Source organism: Sciurus vulgaris (assembly GCF_902686455.1).
Source record: "Sciurus vulgaris genome assembly, chromosome: 4".
In the NCBI taxonomy this organism is placed as follows: domain Eukaryota; kingdom Metazoa; phylum Chordata; class Mammalia; order Rodentia; family Sciuridae; genus Sciurus; species Sciurus vulgaris.
This window is the reverse complement of record NC_136464.1, coordinates 142,162,774-142,185,606: the sequence shown is the minus strand read 5'-3', so window position 1 is coordinate 142,185,606 and position 22,833 is coordinate 142,162,774. Positions and strand designations below refer to the sequence as shown.

Sequence of the window (22,833 nt, the reverse complement as noted above, 5' to 3'; positions counted from 1 at the left end):
TGGTAATTACTGAGGCTGGCCTCAAACTTGCTATCCTCCTACCCCAGCCTCACATATCACTGGAATTACAGGTATACAACACCTCGATTGGTTTATTTGTTGTCATTTTTTAAAATAAATTGTTTTTTGTAGCAGCCCTTGACAGGGCCAGCCTTTTCCATTTCAGTCCTAAATAATTAGTAAGATGGTGGGTTCTAGATTCTGAGTGATTTTCTAATGGTTTGAATATTTGACATAAGAAAAATATTTGGAAGACTATAATGTAAGCTTTTAACCTTCTGAGATCATGGGTTGATGATGACCCCGGTTCAGTGTAAGGGTGATTAGCTGTCTCAGATGAAGCTGATACTTATTTCTTATTAGTTTGAAATCTTAGTGTCTCAACTGTTGCATTGTACTGTGAGCCACAATTTACTATGTTTGTTTGCTTTTATTCTCCTGAAGCCCAACAAGCTAGATAATGAAGTTTAAAGTAATGTATAATGAACAAGCTCTCAAGCAAGACCTTAGGTGCAGAGCATTTTGCTTTGGTATAGTGGCTAAAAGAGTTTTTGAACTGTCCAGAGATCCCTTTCCATTCTTTCAGTTTCTAGACTGCATCCTAAAGGTTAAGGTTGCTGATTCTGTATACATAAATGCATTTTCCCACTTAGTAATGGTTCATCTAGTTCTGGTGCTTTCTGTAATCAGTCAATCTAATGTAGTTCCTTTCATTCCATCTGTTCATAGAGCCATCTGGAACTGAGTAAAAGACTTTAATATTTTTCTTTCAGTACTATTCAGAGGCTTTTACTTTTTGGTTATGGTTATGGAAAGCCTGACTGAAAATCTACACACACACACACACACACACACACACACACACACACACACATGCATGCAGAGTACAGTGCATCTGTGTTTATATGCACACATAGCACATATACAGTAGTCTTGTTCCTGTCACTGTCCTTGACAGTGATAGTCCTTGCCTGTCACTGTTTATGAAGAGTGTTTATCAATGTTCTTTGTGCATACTGGGCTCTCCTGCTGGGTGGTGTTCGTGTAGGAAGGACTAGATAGTATGCTAGAATGTGTGAAACAAACTAAGCATGGATTTTGCATAAAGTTTGATGTTTCATTTATTTATAGAATATGTTTTAAATTTACTATAATTGGCTTAGTTCTATAATTGTTATGCATGAAAAATGTGATAAATCCCAATATTCCATTATTCATGAAATTATTTGACCTTCTACATAAGGATTTTTAAAAGATTGTTGAGCTTCATGTGAATTTTATTTCTTGTAGAGGCAATAAATCATGTGTATTCTGACATCAGACTGTCAGGTTCCAAACCTGGCTCAAAAATTTATTCACAGTGCCCTTTGGCCTGTTACTTAAGTCCTTTCATGCCTCAGTTTTCCTGCCTAAAATATATATATAAGAGAGTTATTGTGAGGATTACACATATAACCCTTACCTGGGTATTAAGTATTAGATAATATGTATTAATCATGGCATTCAATATTGGTGGTATGATTATTCTACATGTCTATATTATTTTCTTGTGGAAAACAGGTGAAATGTAAGCATATTTTAATAATCTTCAAATTTAGGACTTACAGAATTCTCTAGCATTTCCAAGAGAATGTTGTGCTTTAACCATTTAAACAACTTTAAAAAGTTTAGATTTTAAGTCCTGCCCTACCTTTCCTAAGAAGTCTGGTAAAATTATTTTACCTTTTACATAAGGACCTTATTTTAAGATACGAATGATACCTCTTGTGTTCTTTGTTCTCCCTTTTCTCTCCTTCAAACACCTCTGACTTCAGGCATCATGTCAGGCACTGGGAATACAACAGTGAAAAAAAATACAGGTGCTCCTTGCCTTGCACACAGGGATATAGTGGGGGAGTCAGGACTGTCTTACCTTTAATCATTCTGGTGATTTATTTCTACGAAGGCACAGTGTTGATCTATGACAGCATTTGACAGGGAGACCTCACCAGGTCCAAGGTTCATGAAGGACTCCCTTCAGAGGGTAACATCAGTTGAGATCCAAAGAATGATCCAAATTATTAGAAAAGGAGTAGGAATGTCAGGGCATGCATTTCAGGCAGAGCTAGATATTTAAATGCCCAGAGATGGATAAGAGCCATTGTTGTGTATGAAGGATGTATAAAAAATGATAGATTTTTATATTTTGCAGTGATGTATTCCTGTTAAATATATTCTATCTAGGAAGATCCATGTAACATTCTTAAATTTTTTTTATTAATCAGTAACTAGAGTGTTCCAATATTTTCTTAAGAAAATGTTTATGCTTAAGAAAATATAAAAAGAAATTTGATTTTAAATGTAAATTGTAATTACTAATTTAAAAATTACCTTTAAATTTTCCAGTGATTCAAAATTAACTATGATTTTAAATTAGTGACTTCAAGCATAAGCATTTATTCTTAATAATTTAGGGATGAGAGCATACAGTTTATGAATGCTGCTTTTTTAAAAAAATAGACTATATATCTCTTTTTTGTCTACTGACACCCTTTAGATGATATTCAACAAAAAGGAAACAATCACTTTGTTAGTTATTCTACATTTATTTCAAGTTACAAATGATTTGTATTCCTATTGACTGATACAGAACTAATGCTTTCATTTTATAACAATTCCAATGTATTTTTGTACTTATATTCCTGGAAATAAGTTATATAAATTATTCTACAGTTTCTATATAGCTTATATAATTGTTGGATAATAATACTTAGTTTGCATATTATGTCAGTAATTCACATTACAGCTAATTTTTGAAAACTTTATTTCCCTTATGAATTAAACATTTAGTTAGAGTATTAATTTTCAGTGGGTTCATGTTTCAGAGGCAGTTGCCCCCACCTATTAATATGAGATACCAATCTCTTAATCCTTCCCTCCTTCCTCTTTTCCTATCTCCATCCTTTCCTTCATTCTTTCCCATCCTCAAGTCTTCTTCCTTCCATTCTTGATTTTTTTTATTGGGCTTTTTTTCCTCTCACATATAAATATTTTTCAAAACTTGGAAAAATCCCCACTAAATGCTGAGTTTTAGATCAAGGAAAAATGATCAGCAGAGAGCATACATGATTAACTTGTTATACTAAGGAAACCCAAAGAAAATCTATACCCTTTTAAATCTTTGAAGCATAGCAAATCACTGTATTGTTGGTATTTTTATTCCCCTTGAAGTGATGAGTCATCATAAATAAATTAGATCACTGCCCCTTAAATAGAAACTGCCTTGAGGGACCCTTGGAACTTTGGGACTTCTTCCTGGAGCACTTGATGGTTCACCAGGAGTGTCAGTTGGGCCTGGTGGGAAGAGAGGCCCAGGACAGCCACCAGTGTGTCTGTATATGACACCTTTTTTGTAGTCTAGTGAAAAACCTGCTGTGAGTACTTAACTGTAATTCAAGTAATTTTGGAAGGAATTGTCTCTTTCTTGTTCTAAGCACTTTTTATACCTTGAAAAGGCAGTTGGCTTCTAGATACCTATTTTGGGGAATGAAATTAAGTTCAGCCATTTTGGGCTTTTGTTTGTTTCCTTGTTAGAAAAATTTAAAAGCTATTGTTAAAGTCACTGAGAGGATTATTTGGAAATGGGAATTTTTTTTTCTTCAGTTGTTAGATGAATTGTTTAAATTCTTTTTTAGTTTAAGATTCTCCAAAAATTTAGCTGCATAACAGTGTTATTAGCTTTTTAATCTGATTCTCCAGTTGAAGCCATTATAAAGGGACTTAAACTATAAATGATTTAGTTTTACGCTGAGCCTTTCATCAGAAAATATCTTAATTTTTCTTACCTATTCATGAAAAATGATGTATACTGAACTTTAGTATGTCTTAGAAAAAGACACACTTTGTGAAAAATATCAGCTACACAATTCTTTAATGTTCAAATTTTTTGTTAATACTTTTTAGACTGGCTACTTCTACTTTAATGATTTATCAGTTTGAAATCAGTGGTTGGCCCTCTGTATCTTCAGGTTCTTCAGATTCAACCAATCTCAAATCAAAAATATTTGTGAAAACAAAACTGTCATCTCTAATGAAAATGTTAGATTTTTTCCTTGTCATTATTCCCTAAATGATATAGTATAATGGCTATTTACGTAGCATTTGTATTAGGTATCCAGAGTTGATTTAAAAGTATGTGGGACAGCCTGGTGTGGTGGAGCATGCCTGTAATCCCAGTGGCTCAGGAGGCTGAGGAGGATATTAAGTTCAAAGCTAGCCTCAGCAACTTACCGAGGACCCAAACAACTTAGCGAAACCCTCTCTATAAATAAAATATAAAAAGGGCTGGTGATGTGGCTCAGCAGTTGAGTACCCTTGGGTTCAGTCCCCAGTACCAAAAAAAAAAAATATATATATATATATATATGGGACAGTGTTTGTAGATTACATGCAAATACCGTGCCATTATATATAAGGGACTAGAGAATCCTCCCATTTTGGTATTTGCTGGGAAAAAAAAGCAATGTCCTAAAAGAATCCCCTGCAGATGCCAAGGGTTGACTGTATACTAATAAAAAATATACATGCTTGTTATATTTATCTGTTTTTATAACTTAAATAAAAGTTCAAAGCCAGCCTCAGCAACAGCAAGACCCTAAACAACTTAGCTAGACCCTGTCTCTAAATAAAAATACAAAATAGGACTAGGGATGTGGCCCAGTGTTTGAGTGATCCTGAGCTCAATTCCTGGTACCAAAACCAAAAAGAGGGAGGGAGGGAGGGAGAAAAACAGAGAGAGAGAGAAAATCAATTTAAATAAAAGATATATATTCAGTTTATAAATTGCAAATGAGAAATTTTCTGCTTAGTATAAATTAAGATTCTTGACTCTTAAAGGAGAAATAAACTTTTTGCCTAAAGCCTTACAATTGATGGCAAAGTTTTCAAGTTATTTTTAGTGGAAAAACTAATGAGTTTATTACTTAAACATTCTAATTTTTTTTTATTTGTGTGTTTCCAGAGTATATAAGCATACAACTAAAATGATTTTAGACCAGGAAGGGAACTTTTAAAGTCATTTAATATTTGAGTACTAATGGACAAATAGTGTTTCTTTATGACATTATAGATATAGATGACAAGATTGTTTTTGTTAAAGATCATTAAAATAAGTTAGATTTTAGTTGTTGATCTTAGTAGAAAACTAGGAGTTAATTTTTTTAGAACTGGCTGTGGTGATTTTAAGACACATTTTTGTTAAACCTAGTAGAACTTAAGATTCACAGATAAATAACTGAAGTCAATGGCTAATTGCAAATATTTTAAATACACAGGATAAACTTCATCTCAATTATAGCACTAAATATCTTATTTGTCTACATGTTTTGTAATATGACTTGCCTTTCTTAATTATTGGTTTTATAAATTGTCTTATTTGGATCCTAGGACTAATGCATGAATGAGATAAGGCAAATATTTTTGTCCTTATTCTACAAGTGAGGAAACTGAAGTCAAGAGACCATTACTTATGGAAGTCCCACTAGTCTGTCAGACTAGGTCTCCATCTTTTAAGTCCATATTTTGTACCTTATGTTTGTAGCACATAGAAATTTTGCTCAATAAATACTTGGTGAATGAATGAGCATAAATAGTTTTTATCACAAAAGCAAGGTGTGTTCATTAAAGATTTAACTGGAAGTTTCTTTAATAAGAAATTTGGAAGATAATAAGAAATTAGAATGGATAGTTTCTTACAAATCTCTCTACCAAAGGTCCTGGATGAGGGAGGATAAAAATATATCAGATGTATGTGATTATAATATATAAATATAGTTTTATATCTTAATGTGCCCTTAATATATATAGTTACAGTAATAAAATGTGTGTAATAGATATGTGTATATATGTATACGTGTGTATGTTATTTAAACTGGAATTGTTTTGGGGGGGTTTGAAATCTGATAGTAAAACCCTGTCTGAGTGAAGATTTTCTAGGGTAATTTATATCTTATTGCAGGAATGTTTATGGAGAAAACTAAGAAAAGCTGTTTATGTACCAAAAAAGTTGAAAGGGGTTATGGGGTTAATTGTAAAAAGGAGGGCTGTGATGGGGCCTTAAACCATAGTGCATAATTAAACATTAGAGTTCAGAGCAAATCAACCTGCAGTTTTTTCTTGAATGTTCTTTAATCTTAAAACTTTTCTGAGCTTACTTATGGAATTTTTAGGATATACTCATGCCCTTATTCCTCCTTTAGTAGATTATTTGGACATTTTAACTTATGAACAGAAAAGAAAGATATTATTTTTAAAAGTTATTTGCATAATCATTATCCCTGATTTAAAAAAATTGGTTTTGCTTCATACTTTTCTCTGGTAATGTCAATCTCAATTCTTTGTAGTACAAGACTATCCTGCAAAAATAAACACTGGGCAAAGTTGCACAATTAATGTGGAACTTATTGGAGAATGACTTAGGGGATAGAAGGAATAGACAATAATAGATATCACAAAACAAAATTACTTCTTTTCCTTCAAGATTCATTGTACTCTGTACACGTGTTGAAGTACTTAACATCATGCTGTCTCTTGTGTCTCCTCTGCTAAAATTATGAGGGTGAACCATGCCTTTTTTAAAAAGGCAGGTTTAAAAAGGCAGGTGCTCAAATATTTGTTGAGTGGATACATGGGTGAGAGGAAGAGAGAAAGAGATATACCAAATCTGAGGGATTGATACCAGCAAAGTAAAATATGTTGTCTCATTTAGAAAAAAAATAATAAGGCAGTTCTGGAAGGGATGAGCAGTGTTTGTTAAACTGAGAAACAAAATGCCAAATGATACTATAGACTAAAAATCAACACTCTACCTTCCCCCCTCCTAAAAGTTTTATAGTAAAGAAGGAAACATAAAGAAGAAAATATTTAGAGGCATCATTACAGAAAGACCAAAAAAAAAAAAAAAAAAAAAAAGAGCCAAAAAATTGAATTAATTTTCTTTAACATTTTAAACAGATGTTCCATTTTCATCACTATAGGTATCTGTCTTTTTGGATCTGGTAGCTAAAACTGTGAAACCAGAAGCAAACAGGCTGTCTCCTAGATCAGGTTATTGACCTCTAAACCCCAGTGAAATGGGGATAATAATAATAACCTCCTCCACGAGGTTGACATGAGCGTTATTAAAGAAGACAGATCAGGAAAAGCACATAGCACCGATTCTTAGGAAACTCTTGTAAGTTATTACACTAAGTAGTGTTCAACCATTTTTGACCTGTATAATAGTTTCATATAGTTCAGCCTAATATTATAATAACTTTTTTCTGTAATTGGTAGTTTTTATTCACAGGATCAACTTCCAGTCCTTTATAGGTTAAAGGAGACTTTGTCATCATTTCATATTTTTCTAAAATTATTGCAGATGGTGCTTTGAAAATGTCAGTGGTTCTGTGTTTTGTCCACTGTTTTAGAACTAACTTGTTTTATGTCTATGTGATATTAAGAAACAATAGTTCTTTAGATTCATTGAAGAACCTGAACAATCTAAAAATTATAAAAGTTATTTAGTAGGGATACTATAGAAATTTCTCACACTTGGTTTGAATCTACTTCATAGTTTAAAATTGATTAAGCAATGCTATCCAGTGGGTGGTTAATTTTTGCAGTTTTGTTTAACATTATGGAAAGTTTGCTAAGAGTTTATTGAGAGTTACAAGTACTACTCAATTGTATTTCTACGTCTTGTGTTTGAAGAGGGAATTTAGTTTTGATCTTAAGTAATTTCTTAAAACGATTTAATAAATTTCAGTGAATTTAGTATTGACATCAGTAATTAATATTTTAAAATAATTGTTATGTTATCTTGGTGTTTTTTTTTCAAACATTAAAATGTTTTTTAAAAATTGGCAAAGTCATTTTAAGGATGAAATGTAGTGCTTTGAAATAGGTACCACAAGGTGGCAGGGTTGTGTTTTTGTAGATTGTTTTTGCTTTGATGCACAGCAAACATTTGGTTATCTAAAATCTAAGTTTTCTATGTGGTTAAATGTTAAGCATTTTATATGCCAGAACTTTAAAATTTTAACTTTTCCTATGGGAAGCTTTCTAAACTATGTTTCATGCTTTATTGATTTCTTAAGCAGTAGAACATGACTTAACTGTTATCAGTGAGCCCTTTGAATACCAGTGACTGGGTATGCTTAAGATGAAGCAGCAGATAACTGTGGAATGGAGGGAGTGAAGACTGGTCCTGGCAGAGACTGTGGGCCTTTGCTCTTAACAACTGTCTGATGTCAGCTTGCTTTTTGCTTAACTGCATTTTTTTCCTTCTGTTAACCATGAAGTGAATCATGTTAATTGTTTGGCTCTGGTGTGTGAGAACAGGGCTGCTTTCTGTAAAATTAAACGAAGGCTGACACTGCCTTCCTTCAGGGGGTTTTGTGAAGGAAAGTAAACTATGAGACCTTCAGATGTCTTTAGCAAAGGCCACTGTGGTAAAGGTGGCACATCACGGCCTATGAGGAATAGGTTTTTGTAGTTATGAGGAATATCTGACTTGGGCAGTTAAGAAGTCTTTCCTATAACAACCTTTTAGCCTCTGAGCTGTGCATGATTTGTCTAGAGGAGAAATACTGATTTTAAAGGACATGGCCAGACACGGATCTTATTTCCCTGTTCTGGTCATCCAAGATCTGTTAAGGCAGTCTGTGCCCTTACTGGTGACAGTGTTACGTAAAATCTTTAGTCTCTTAGACTTCTTAGTTTGCTCATTTGTGGATATGCTTTTTGCCAGAGCTGTTCTCCCCACTGCCATGCACTTCCAGGCCTGTGGTTGTTCTGTGAATCTGTTATGAAAGACTGGATGGACTATAGGGAATTTTTTTTCTTCTTTGTTTCTTTCATTATTTGCACATTTTTCTAATTTTTTTAAGGTTATGATATATAAATTTGGTCACTGGACCAAATTTCAGAATGAATCAATTTAACCTCATAGGAGGACTAAGAAAGCAGTAGTTAAACTCTACTGATTAAAGACAGAGGAGGATGACACGGTTTCCAATAGCAATCCCACACTTCTCTGGCTCTCTGCCATTTCCATCTGTCTGCATTTTCTCTCTCGTATGGATTTTGCATAATGGCTTCAGAAACCATCAACCTAACAGAATTTTTTTTTCCCCTCATCTTTCATTTAGACCCTTCTCAGGTAATGGGAGAATTTTCATTTAGTGCTCCAGAGAAGCCACGGGTCATAACTGATAAATTAGCTTTACCTGAAATGAATATTATGTCATAGACACCTGGTCCTTTATCTCAGCTCTTCCTGGTAGTAGAACTGTTTTCTTAACCTCATAATAGATGAGTAAGTGAAACTGTCATGACAAAATATGTAGATAAATTTCCTTAGCTTATAGCTATAAAATGTATGTATTTTCCTCTTGGCCAGGTACTGTATGCATTTAAGTAAAATAATCCTATTCAAGATTCACACACTGGTTTAGTGGATTATATAAAAGATGTATGCTTTAAGACACAGCCCAAACCCTCTGTGTTGCCCTGGGGCAGAGTTTTTGTGTAACTGTACACTCTGAAATGAAATGAACTCTTCCCTTTGAGATTACCAGAAAGATCAGATGCAAGAGCTTAGCTTATGTTAAGAACATCCTCCTACATGTTCTGCCAAAAGCGTTTAAGAGCTATTAGCAGGAACAGCTCATTTGAAGTAGTATGAAATTTGAACATTTAACTCCCAAGATAAAGCTAGAATATTGTGAAAATGATTTAAAGAATTAGCCCATTATTTATTTTTCTCATTTTGAATGCAGATTAAGGTATTTACTGCTTGTTTTCATGAAGGAATTTTGGATTAAAATGTGTGTGTGTGTGTGTGTGCGCGCGCGCATTATATAAAACAAAGAAGTTGGAGATCAGTAGGGGCCAATTAGTTACAGACCTTGAATGCAAAGCTCCAGACTGGAAGTTTTTTCTGTACACAGCCTATACTTGTTAAAGGACTTGTAATTGAAAGGACAAAGGGAAAAAAAAAAAATGTTTTAAGAAAATTAGTCTGGAGGCAGTATACAGGTGAATTAGCTTGAATTCAGCTATAGAGAGATTGGAGCCAAATTGACCAGCTGGGGGATATTGCAGTCAGTAATCTAGAAATCTTACAATATGAGGATCATGGTGGTAGTAGTAGGAATAATGAAGTAAAAGGCAGAGATATTATTAGGGCAGAATTGATAAGACACAGTAACTTGCCTTGAGGTTAAGAAAAAAGTATGCTATATAAAATTTCTATTTTTGACAGAAACACACACCTTAAATACAAGCCCATCTTCTACAGGAAAATAATTTATGCATTTAGCATGTTGTAAATTCTTCATAGTAAAAGAGATAGTGCTAATCTATTTAAAGCCCAGCAATGGAAGGCATTGTTGACTTTGAGTCTGATTTTACAGGATGATTTGGCTAACATGGCTTTGAAAGAGCACACAGTGTAGTGGTTCCCAAATACTGGGTAAATGCTTAGCTACTTCAGGATAACTTGGTTGTTGGGGATTGAGGGTATCTTAATGCCCCTCCTGCCAATCTGATTGCCAAGTAGTTGCCACCTCCTTTTCTACTTCCATATAATAAAATTGTATTTAAAGCACTCTACACTTTTTATCCTTTCTTTTGACATCCCAAGATAACCATGTTTTTAAATGGTCTGCTATTGTTTGAACATGCCAACTCATTGAATTGAGCAGCTTACTTAAATCTCCCTGGAACTTGCACTAAGTTTCCATACCCTGCCCCCATCTCCATCCTCTATCTTCCCAGTGAACTGAGGATCAAGGTCCTAAGCCCCAGGTACTTGCCCTATAGGCTGCCTGATAAGGAAGCCTACACTTGTGCTTTTTTTCTGCTTATTTCCAGACCTACCTGTGTCCTAAGAAATATCCTTGTGAACTTTGCTGGTGGAAAATGAATATAGTCTTGTTTATTAATTAAAAGTGCCAAGTTTTTGTATATGAATAATATCAGATGTGGGTTTCTGTTCATTTGCATTTGTTTTATTTTGTTTTAAAATTCTCCCTAAGACCTATTATCCCATCCTCCGATCCTTGTTGCTGTGCCCTACTGCAGTCTAGTGGTTTGTAGTCACAGTGAAATCACCTGGGAAACTGACCCACACAAGACCAATTAAATTGGAAGCGCTGAGGGATGGATGGGCTTGAGCATCTATATTTTTGAAAAGCTTCCAAACTGATTATAAAGTTTAGCCCAAGGTGAGAACCACTGAATTCACCCATCATTGCCATCCCTCACCACACAGTCCTGTTAGGCACAGCAGTGTTTCATCCATCTGAGATGAATACGGCTTTCCTGGTCTGGCAAAAACTTAGTGGATAAAGAGAAAACTCACATCAGCCTGCACGTTTCCTGGGAGGCACTCCTCAGACTCCCATCCCTGCTTGAAACCTTCACTTGTGCGAGTCCCATGCTGGGTTGAGAATCCTCTGTTACATACTGCCCTAGTATTTTGGAAGTTCCATTAAGAGCACAGGCATTTCTTCTAAGCCATGATAAGTATGTTTCTAAAAACCTTATTCTGCAGAATCATATAAAAATAAGAGCTTAGTGAGAAAGCAGGATGGGGCCATCCACTCGAAACCTATGCACCTTTGTAACCAGAGCATTGAGGGAAAAAAATGGTGCCAGCTGAACATAGCTGCATACTCTAATGGTAGATATTAAAAATACACCAAAAAGTGGAGTGAAATGCCAGCAGCATTTTAATTGGAGCCGGTGCTGAGATGACACAGAAGAAAGTGGGGCTCCAAGCCAGTGGGCTGCGGCGAGGTTGGGTACAGGCTGCAGCAGTGTTCCTGGCAGGGATTCCTGGTAGCAGCACTTACTTTTAAGTTTAGTTAAATACAAATGAAAGGGCTCTTGCTGCTGCTGCTATAACAGCATAGGTGAGAGTTCTGTCCTTTCTTGCTGACTTTACTTTAGAAGGAAAAACCCCTGTAAACCAATATAATTTTTGTGTTATACTGATACCATTGGAATTCCCATTTACTAATCAGTTAATTTGCCTTTGGAAGGAATTAATTTACCTTCCAGAAACAATTGTTGTAGCAAAAAAAAAAAAAAAAAAAAAAAATTGTGTATTGAAATTTGTTATCCTAGATAAATTTGTGACATTTAATTTGGGTCTTTCTTTCCTACTAGACTGTAAGCTTCATGAAGGTCAGGGGTAGTGACTGTTTTTGGTTTAACATCCTAGTAGGTGTTTGTTCAGTGAATGAATGACTTAGGTAAAACTTTTCTAAAGAAAATGATGGGAGTAATGAGCAGAAATATACTTTGTAAAAATGGAGTGATAAAAGGGACATATCCTAACAAAGTTGAGAAGTAGAGACGGGTCACGCTTGATCTTCTTCTATCACAGTCACTGTCTAAATCTATTAGTATTTTTGCATGTCTTTTTGAAATATATATTACTTCTTCATTGCTATGTAGCAATTACCCTGAAATTTAGTAGTTTAAAACAGCAACAGACATTATTATTTTTGTTTCTGAGGGTCAGGAATTAGGGAGTGGCTAAGCTGGATAGTTCTTACTCAGGGTGTCTCACAGGCAACAGTCACCAGGTCAGCCAGGGCTACATCATCTGAAGGCTGGACACCAGGTTTGGAGTTGATGCTGGCTGTTGGCAGGAAGCCCCTCAGTTCCTTGCCATGTGGTACTCTCCACTGGGCTGTGTGGTGCTTCAGGACATGACAACTGGCTTCTCCCAGAGTGCCGCTTGACCTTAGAAGTGTATCATTTGTGCAGCACTGCTAACTGTGGGAGGGGGCCATAAAAGGATGTAAGCAGGAGGGAGGATGGTGGAAGGCCATCCTGGAGGCTGGCTGCCACACATGTGTATTCACAATTAGAGTTGTCCTCCAAGGGTCTGTACAGTCCTGCGTCTTTTTGTTCACTTCACATTGTGTGTTTTCCGTGTTGCCTCATGTCTATTATTTTACTCCCTGGTTTCTTTTGTTTCTAAACATGAAATAATATAATAGGTATAAACATGAAATTATAATATACAATAGGTACATGTAATTTTCTCTAAAATTCAATTCAGGTTTTGAGTACTCTTTATGTTCATAGCAAAGCATTTTAAATTTTGCCAATATTCCTGAATATGAAAGTGTAAGTTAGGTATGTACATGTAAAATAACTTAATGGGTATAGTAAAGAGTATAGGAAATGTTTGATTTTCTTTGCTTTTTTTTCTTCCATGATTTGATTTACTGTTCTGGTATTCTTTGATAATTACCACAATTATATTGTAGGTAGAGATCTTTTAACCTTTTTCTCCTTTATTCTTAAAAGTGAATGGGTATTAATTAGCAAATATTTTTTCATGAAATCCTCTAAACAAAAGCCACACGCTTAAAAATTTAGAAATTTGTTTTAGAAGGTCATCTTGAAAGAGAACTCCTCTTTTCATACAAATCCTGATGACATTGAGTAGTTAGTCTGATTTTATTTGCACTGAACCATTTCAGGGCCCCAGTGCTTGGTGCTTTTCATGTGGGCTGTTTGGCCACTCTAACTTCCAAGTCAGAACCAGGTGCAATTAGCAGAGCTGCTGCTTTTAAAATCCTGGATAGATTGAAGAGTGACACAGGTATGTGAGAAATTTGCAAATATGGCAAGTCAAATGTGATATATAAATGTTAGGTCATTACAACACTTAAAAGAAGTTTCTATGGACATTTTACTGAAAATCTATAATTTCAGGGAATCTTGTGTGCTTTTGTATCCATTTATACCTTTTTTCCTTTATGCTTATACACAGATAGTAATATCTGTTTTTATTACTGTGTTAATTAAAAATTGACCCCTTTGGCCAAAAATACAAGAAACTCATGTGCAATATTTTCTTATATGATCAATATAATTTTTTGTTTCAGAATTAGGATGCAGATTAATTGAGATGAGAGAGGACTAAAAGTCATGAAGTCATCTCTTTCATTGAAAAGAATGGCAGGATATAAATATTTTTTTAAGTTTCTCAAACTCTTAACAAGTGTAACCAGCATGCATCGAAAATCTTGCTTATAGTTATTCATTGGCTCATAGCTCACTTTCACAGACAGTTCTTAAAATTTTCCACATTCACCATCTTAATGGATCTGACATTGTTCTTTTCCCGTTTCTTATTTTCTCCTACTCTTGTTTTATAATATCTTAAGCTGTGTTTTTGTTCTTTTGGAGTTCTCTCAAAATTATTTGTATGTTCTTTTTGATTTGGAAACAGAATCCATATCATGTTGTTTTAGTAGCTGGATAGATACCATAAGTAACTTCTAACATAACTAATAATAATGAACTTTTCATGTGTCTTAATATTATATAAGATTTGGTTTTGTTTAGATTTTTGTGCTATACTTGTGCTCATTGTTATTTGCAGACTTGTAAATGATTGATTGGACTAGATATTCCCTCTAATTGAATGTCATGTGGGCCAGAATATATTTTGGACATTTACTATAAAATTATCACAAAGGATTCAGAAGGCTTATTAGAAATGTGTGCTTGCTGCTTATTTTGTTGGATAAACTGCTTTTTCCATAAAGATTAAATGAGGCCATCATGATGTAGAGTTTGTGAAAATATATTTTCTATTGTCCTGTATACTTCTAAAAATAAGTATATGTAAAATAGTTGTTTGATGTTGAACAAAATAGGTGCTTCATTAAGTGGTAGCAACTGTTCCTGTTATTCTGCTGATCTTGTTATTCATATGTATGGGGGAGTAATCTAGGAATCATCAGTCTGAATTATCATATAATGATTTCTGTATATTTTATATTCTTATTCATTAAAGCGATTGACTCATTGAAATGATGATTATATTTTGATTATCTGGTTACTTTTAAACTGCTTCTCTTTCTCCTTTCCCCAGCAGAAGACACTTAAGCAGAATTTATTACTGGTCTCTGCTTTTGTCCTCCCTCCATTCAGTCTCTATACTGTATTCAGAATTACCTTTCTAAAATTACCATAGTGGGCAGGCCAACCCCTACATTAAACCTCTTACTTACTGCTCCCACTTCCTAGAGGCAATTTTGGTATTTTTAACTGGTTTGTATCAATTAGGGTGAACTGGCAATTTTTTTGTTTGTTCGTTTGTTTGTTTTTTAATCTTGTTTTGGACACTTTATATACGTATATATGAAATAGCTAGAACAAGGAGAAGTCCCTTATGAGAAGGCTGGGGACAACTATTTCCTTCATCTTTTTTTTTTTTTTTTTTTTTTTACAGACTGCATTTAGATTCATTGTACACAAATGGGGTACATCTTTTTATTTCTATGATTGTGCACAATGTAGATTCATAGCATTCGTGTGACCCGACAGTTTTTAACCAGAATCTTTTTTAATTGCCTGGGCTCATGTGCTGTTGAGTACCTCTCCAACTCCTTACCAAAAAGTGTTTTTGAGATTTGAGGGGATCGGCAGATGTCTGAATGAATATGTCTCTGTCTTCATTTACTGCCATTCTGTAACCTTCTCAGATGTCCTTACTTTTCAGTCATCTTCCAAAAGATTCTTTGACCTCCTGCCTCTAAACATGTTCTTCATGTCCCTGGATATGTTCATTCTGGTCCAAATAATGATTTTTAAGGTTATCCTGAGTAATTTAATTTAGGAGAAAATTCCTTCATGAAGCCTTTCCTGCTATCCCCTTTCACTCAGTTTATGTCCTCCTCTGTCTTGTGGCACCTGCTTATAGATCCACCTTCTGAACTATAGGCTGTCACAGTGCTTCACACAGGTAGGCACAAATATGTAAGTGTATCAGAAGAAGTTAGGTTTTTTTAAAAATTTATTTTTATTGTAAACAAATGGGATACATGTTGTTTCTGTTTGTACATGGAGTAACAGCATACCATTTGCATATTCATACATTTACATAGAGTAATGATGTTTGATTCATTCCGCTATTTTTTTCCTTCCCCCCCACCCCTCCCACCTTGCTTTTCCCTAGAAGTTAGGTTTTTGAGTCAGCTCTGCCACTCATCAGCAGTGTGAGAGTGAAGAAATTAATATTGCATCATCTTAGTGTCTTATTCATATATGCAATGATAACAGAGGTGAGTTGAATAGTTAGTGAGATAAGGTGGGGCATTGCTGAGTACACAGCCATTCAACACATGTTCTAACCTGCTAGTTAAATTTGGTTTAAAAGTTTTGTTTTTCCTTCTCTTTGAACTTTGTAACAAGAAACATTTTTATCTGAAAATATTTCTCTTCTAGTGCTCTTTGATGAAATTGAATGATAAGTTCTGTCATTCCTGCTACAAAGAAAAACTATTCCTCACAAGTTTCTACTAACAGAATTTCTGATATGAAAGCATTTTTTAGAGGAAAGACTGCTTCACTCTTCAGAGGTCCCCAGTGACTAGCACCATCCAGGCTCAAAGTGTTTGTGAAATAAATATTTGTAGGAGGGAGCTCTGGTGGCAAAGAAAGACTATTTTCCCTTATTGTTTGGGCAGAAGGTCACTGCCAGAGCAGCAGACACCAAAATCACAGGAGGGGCAGGTTAGAGGCTGATAGGGAGTCTCCTTCCTTAGCCTTTCCTGGAGGAGAAGCCAAGGTGCCAGAGCCAGTTCTGGAGAGAGAACAAGAACGGCAGCACAGTTTGGGACATCCAATAAATGGGTGAGGAAAAAGAAGAGTTTCTCTTTAAAGACATAAACAAAATATATTGGGAATTACTTTCTGATCTAATTAATCATTAGATTAAAGCAAACCTTGAGTTGGTCTTTTACCAAACAATGGGATCACTTATGAGTTGGATACTTATTCTGTGTTAGGGAAAAGGGCAATAAATTGTTAGAAATGTGATTTTAATAGTTAAAAATTTCTTTTGCAAATAATCTATAATAATAGTTTTATTTTAGGATGTTCTCAAGAAACTTTAATTTAAAAAGTATATGGAGAAATATGTGGATCCCTTTTGATTAACTCTAATTATGGCCAAGACCAAGTAGTTTAGAACACAACCTTAATTACTGTGGAAAATGCCAAGTTTATAACAATATTATAAAAAGGGTATTATCCCCATTGTACATATGAAGAAATGATTTTGGAAATTTGAGTTAGGATTCAACTTGAGAGCTCAGTTTTACTCTTTAAAGCTGCATGGAACAGTCAGTACTGATCAGGAAGTTACAATTGCATTTCTGAATTTAAATAACTAAAATAAGAAAATCATATATGCTTTTAAGGTTTGTTTAGAAGTGATACTGTAATTGAAATTAAAAAGAAGTCAGCATCATTTTAGCTTACTTCACTTGCCTAGCATGCATAAGGCCCTGCATTCAATCCCTAGCACTGCAAAAAGAGAATATGAATACATTTTGTTTACATCAGAAACAGATTGAGAAATTAAGAGGATCAAATTCAATAGATACAGTGACTCAGAACTAATCAGGCTTTACTGATCTGTTAGAAAAGTGAAAGAAGATTCTAGAACTTTTTCTAATTTGATATAAGTGGACCTCAAAATCCTTGGAAACTTAGTTCATCCAATAATATAAAACAGTGTCAGGAGCTTTAGATCTTGGCCTTAGATAAGATGCATGTACTTATAGTCAGTACCTGTTTTATTATAATTAAAAATTTGATCCGATGTGTAGCCAACTTCTTCAATTAATTTCTAAATCACTGCTGGAAATTCTTTTGCATGTTTCTTACCTGTGCTCTTTTGTTTCCTCCTATAGTTGGAGGCTTAGGAAATGACAGAGATATTTGAAACTACTAAACTAGCCACTACAGGCACCAAAAGAAGCAACTTTTGTAGGATTTGACAATTTCCATTTAGTCTTTAGATAGAGCTTTCTCTTTGTGGTAGTTTATTCCTGATTTTTTTTTTTTTTTTTCTGTTCGCATTTCAATACATTTTCTCAACATTGTTCTTTCCCGTTTCTCCTGTTTCTCTGGGCAGTTCTTATTGACTTTGAAATTGCCAGCAATAGGTATTCATTTATTTTAATTCATTGTTTTTGATGGCAGGCATCCTGGATTCCTTTATGCCTCTTCCACTGGAGATATCGCATGTTCTTTCATATCTTTCAAAATGATTCATTTCTGGCTTCTCAATACTTAAAAGCTTTTGTTTGCATGCATCACTTGATGTTTTGAAACAAGGAAATTAGCCATGTTTGGGATGTTGAATGAGTTAACATTTTCTTTGCATGCATCACTTGATGTTTTCAAACAGGGAAATTAGCCATGTTTGGGATGTTGAAAGAGTTAACATTTGTAGAAGAGCAAAGCATAATCTTGTGAGATTAATGTAGTAAGCTGAGGTAGATGGTGTATATTCCATGTGTGTGTTTCTACAGGCCTATGTGTGGTTTCTGTCGCTCATCTAGTTCTTGGAGCTGAAATCATACATAAGCAAATGGGAAATGTACATTATGATCATATTGTTTTCTAACATATAAATTGTGTTAGAACAAATTGTATTTTCCAAACAGGCTTTTTAATGAACAATTTGCACTAGATTGGCTCTATTAATTTAAAAAAATGTGATGCTCTGTAGTTCCAGGAAATTTCTTGAATTATTTTATTTTACCCCCCTCCATATTTTCTTCTGTTTCTGACGCTTTCATTATTAAAACGTTAGCCCTTCTAAACAACTCTTCTTTCTTACTTTTTCCCTTTTTGACATTTTATTCCAGTTTCTGAAATATTTTGGTTTTACTTTCCATTCATCCTAGTGAAATTTCACTGGTGCTCTCAGAATATCAAATTTTTCTATACCCAGGAGCTCTGAATGTTGTCCTTCTCCTCCTCCTTCATTTTATTTATATACTCTCAGTACTTTAAAAGTTTTTTTCAGTTTCCTGCACTGTGCCTGTTTCCTCCATCATTAGCTATTGTTTATTTAGTTCCAAAAGGCTGGGGCTCTCATCTCACCTACACTAGCACTTTGAGAAGCACATGCATTAAAAGTATTGGGTTCTTCAATACATTTCAGCCATCTTCTGGACTTTCTTTATTGCTTGCCTAGATTACAACTTGGAAAACTGCTAAGATTGACATCTCTCCTATATTTACTCTATCCTCGTTTGTTTAAAACTGGATTCTCTTATCTTTTTAGTGTGTGTACATAAAATCAGATAAATGTGTTTTCAATCTACCATATATAGTTAGAAGTAGCTTTAAACAGCCTTGTAATAAAGCAAATTCTCTTTGAGTGTCGCATGGCCTTACAAAACTATTCAAACCAAGACTCAGAAAAGAACTATAGTTGCATATCTGGTACTTAAACTTTGTAGGCAGATGATTCTACAGAGGAGTATTACTCATATGTACTTCCAGACAGGAAAAGATTTTGAATTCTCATTGGAAGGTAAAAAGCACCCAGAATAATTTTTGAAGAAGTTAGTTTATAATAAAAGGTATTTGTTTTTTATCTATAATGCCTACTACTATTAAGTGCACATAGTACTACCTAGATGCACTGTGGACCATGACTATGGTCTCAGTGACCAGAATATTGTGACAGTAAAGCCAGAGAGATCTCTTGCCTCATACATTGGTTACAGTACATTCCCATGATGCTTCATCTCTGCTTGTCCTTCTTGGGGCCCCCAATTATCAGAGGAGCATCTCATCCTGCTCATTTGAAAAGTATTTTCATGACTCATCTATCATTCTTGCTTTCTCATGGAGGACTTCCTTGAAGACTATCTAAAGTTGTCGTCTTCTCTGATCTTGCAAATCCCTGCTTCTACTCTTCATTTCCCCAGTACTCCTCACTATCTCACATACTCTGTATGTACTTACTGGCCTTGTTTACTTTTTCAACCCCACTTGAATGTAAGTTCCCCCAGAACAGAGACTTCTGTCCATTTTGTTCACTACTGAATCCTTAGTGCCTAGAATAGTGCTTGGCCAAAAAGGGGTGCTCAATGCATATTTCTTGGACTTTCAGCCCTTTTTAAAAACAATTTTAAATATTGAATGATAACAGTCTTTCAAAAGCCTATTAACAAAATGTGTGGCCTCTGTTTTCTTGGACTATGGAACTGTATTTATTTTTCTTTGAGTTGAGGTCTTAACTATGTTGCCCAGACTGGCTTTGAACTCATGCGCTCAAGTGATCCTCCCACCTCAGCCACCCAGTAGCTGGGACTAGAGGTATTGCAGAAGTATTTATTTATTATTATTATTTTGCTTTTCATAATGGTGATGAATATGGGCATGCTGAAGTCACAAAACTTCTTTATACATTGGTTTACTTGTCTATGTAAATGGGATAATAATCCTAGAATGATGGTGAAGAGGATTAAATGAGTTGATATGTGTAATAGGCTTAGAATAGCAGCTGGCAAGTAATAAGGATAACTAGGTGTTTTTTATTATTACCATCACGATCATTATTACTGTCTGACACTTACTGTTTGGGACACATTGATAAATAAAACAGTAGGATAACTCCTGCCCTTGTCTAGTACTTTATAGTGAAAGAAGGCAGACAATAACAGGGACTAAGCAAATGGCAGTGACTTTTAACAATTTCAGTTTAAAGAGGTTGCCTCTTATCCAGTGGTAGAGTCAGGAGGACCATAAAGGGTTTCAATGATACTGATCACATTCTTAGTTTGGTGATAAGTTCAGGGATGTTTGTTCTACCACTATGCTTCCTGACTTACATATATGTTACAAATATTTTGTGTGCTTTAAGTACTTCACTTAAAATGACATTTTCTGTCCAAAGTGTAATTCAGTATTAAAACAGGCTTATCACTTATTTTATTTAGTTGTCCCCTGCTTAGGCTGGGGATATAGCTCAGTTGGTAGAGTGTTTGCCTCGCAAGCACAAGGCCCTGGATTCAATCCCCAGTACCGCAAAAAAAATAAAATATCATATCTAACTGATCTCTCTTCCTCCCATCATACCTTAAAGGAAGTTAAAGTTTTTCTTATAATTAATTCTGTTTTTACTAATAGTATGTATTTGAGGTATTCAGTTTTAGGTAATTTATGCAGAATTATCCTAACTCAGGGTAAGTAGTAGATATGCCTTACCACTGAAGCCAACCTGATGACCTTTGCAAACAACTTGATTTATTCAAAATAATGTGATTGAAATTTTAAATATTTAATTTGTGTAATGGAACAAAGGATTTAATTTGCTTTTTGTCAGAGTACACTAGATTAATCATTTTGTGCTTTAACTTTACCTTCAAGCTAATTACAAAGATATTAAGTCAAATCAAAGCAGTCAATTAAATGCATTTTATTAGAAACAGTTCTAATAGTCTGATAAATCAGTATGTTTAAGATATTAATTGTCCAAAAGTGGCTAGCCATAACGACTGTACATAACATGCACCATGTTAAGGATGTGCATAATTTTTTTACTAAATAGATTGAGTCATGCATGTCTGGGTTATCTGTAAACAGCCTGACTTGGTTGATAGTCCAGCCATGCTCTGTACCACCACTGCCTGTCTCAAGTTTGGATCTTGACTATGCCATTTATTAAGCATTTTGTTTCCTTGGGTAAGTTGTCTGATCACTCTTAAGCCTCAGTTTTGTCTTAATTTTAAGATGAAGAAAATAATGGTACTTACCTCAGAGTTGTGAGAGTTAGATGAGATAATGTATGTATAACCAGTTTATTGAGAAGTCTCAACTTTTAGGGATATGAATGTGTAGCACTTTTATTTTTCTAATAATTACCACCAACTTTGCCCCTTGGAAACCTCTCCTTTTTGCTAAGGCTGTTACACAATATCTTGGTTTAGTCCTGTAACTTTTCAGATACTCTTGGTTACTTAGAAAGGCTCCTTTGGATACATAAGCCTGAGTTCTATAACATAATAACTTTTTAATATCATATTTGCTTCAAAGCTCTCCTGCCCACTCAGGCAAAACTTATCTCTAGCACTTTGGAATAGACACGGTGAGACCTGGGTCTGTTCCCTATGTATCTGCCTCCTGCCCCGCATTCTGGACAAGCACCCTTGGGGTGGCCTGGGATGTCAGAAGAGGAGAAAAGCAGAGGTGTCCCAGTACTCTCCATGGTCAACCACAAGTGCTATTTAACTTGTGATATGTGAGCTGAAGATGGACTTGGTGCCCCCAGTGGTCCCCACAAGTAATAGACTGTGTCCTTACAGCTCACTGGGGTCTTGCCAGTACCCTCTATGACCTGGCTTCATCATCTAAGTGACTGATGCTACTACATTCTCCTGTGTGTCCCTCCAGGACTGTTTACTTAGTGTCTTAACTGGGAAAATCAAACATTTTATAGTTTGATTTATTTCTTCTAATAAGCGTTACTAATCATGCTCTTTGAATCTCCCTGTCATCCTGGTGGCAGGCTTCCATACTGGCATGTCAGTTCATTTCTATAACTTCCCAGTAAATTTCGGTCTTTTTTCAGATGTTGATAGGCCTTTATTTTATTCATTTATTTATATGTGGTGCTGAGAATTGAACCCAGTACTTTACACATGCTAGGCAAGCGCTCTACCACTGAGCCACAACCCCAGCCCCACATTTCAGTCTTTTTAATAATCAGTTGCAGCTAAAAACAAACAGGCGAAAACTTCTTTTCATTCTGAAACTTGATTCTCATATCAGAGTCAAAGGTCTCTTCTCCGTCCACTCTAGCCCTATATAGGAAAACAACTCAGTGTGGACCCTGGCCCTGGGAGTGGGGTCCTTGCTTCGTTCTCACCTGCCTCCCCACTCTTCTCATCATGGTGCTAGTCAGCATTAGGGTAGGTAGGAAGAATGGGATGTGCCTCTGGGTGCCACGCTGCAGCCTTCTACTTCTTT

At 35.1% G+C, this 22,833-nt stretch overlaps 1 protein-coding gene and 1 long non-coding RNA gene across 4 annotated transcripts in view; one reads left to right on the top strand and one right to left on the bottom strand.

Moving 5' to 3' along the window:
* TSC22D1 (TSC22 domain family member 1) overlaps positions 1-22,833 on the top strand; it is a 113,250-nt gene that overhangs the window by 73,698 nt on the left and 16,719 nt on the right. The window lies entirely within an intron of this gene.
* On the bottom strand, positions 15,838-19,693 carry LOC306659465. The gene is made up of 2 exons (XR_013763308.1): positions 18,217-19,693; positions 15,838-18,142 (listed from the first exon to the last, which is right to left on the bottom strand). It is a non-coding gene; the product is annotated as an uncharacterized lncRNA (long non-coding RNA).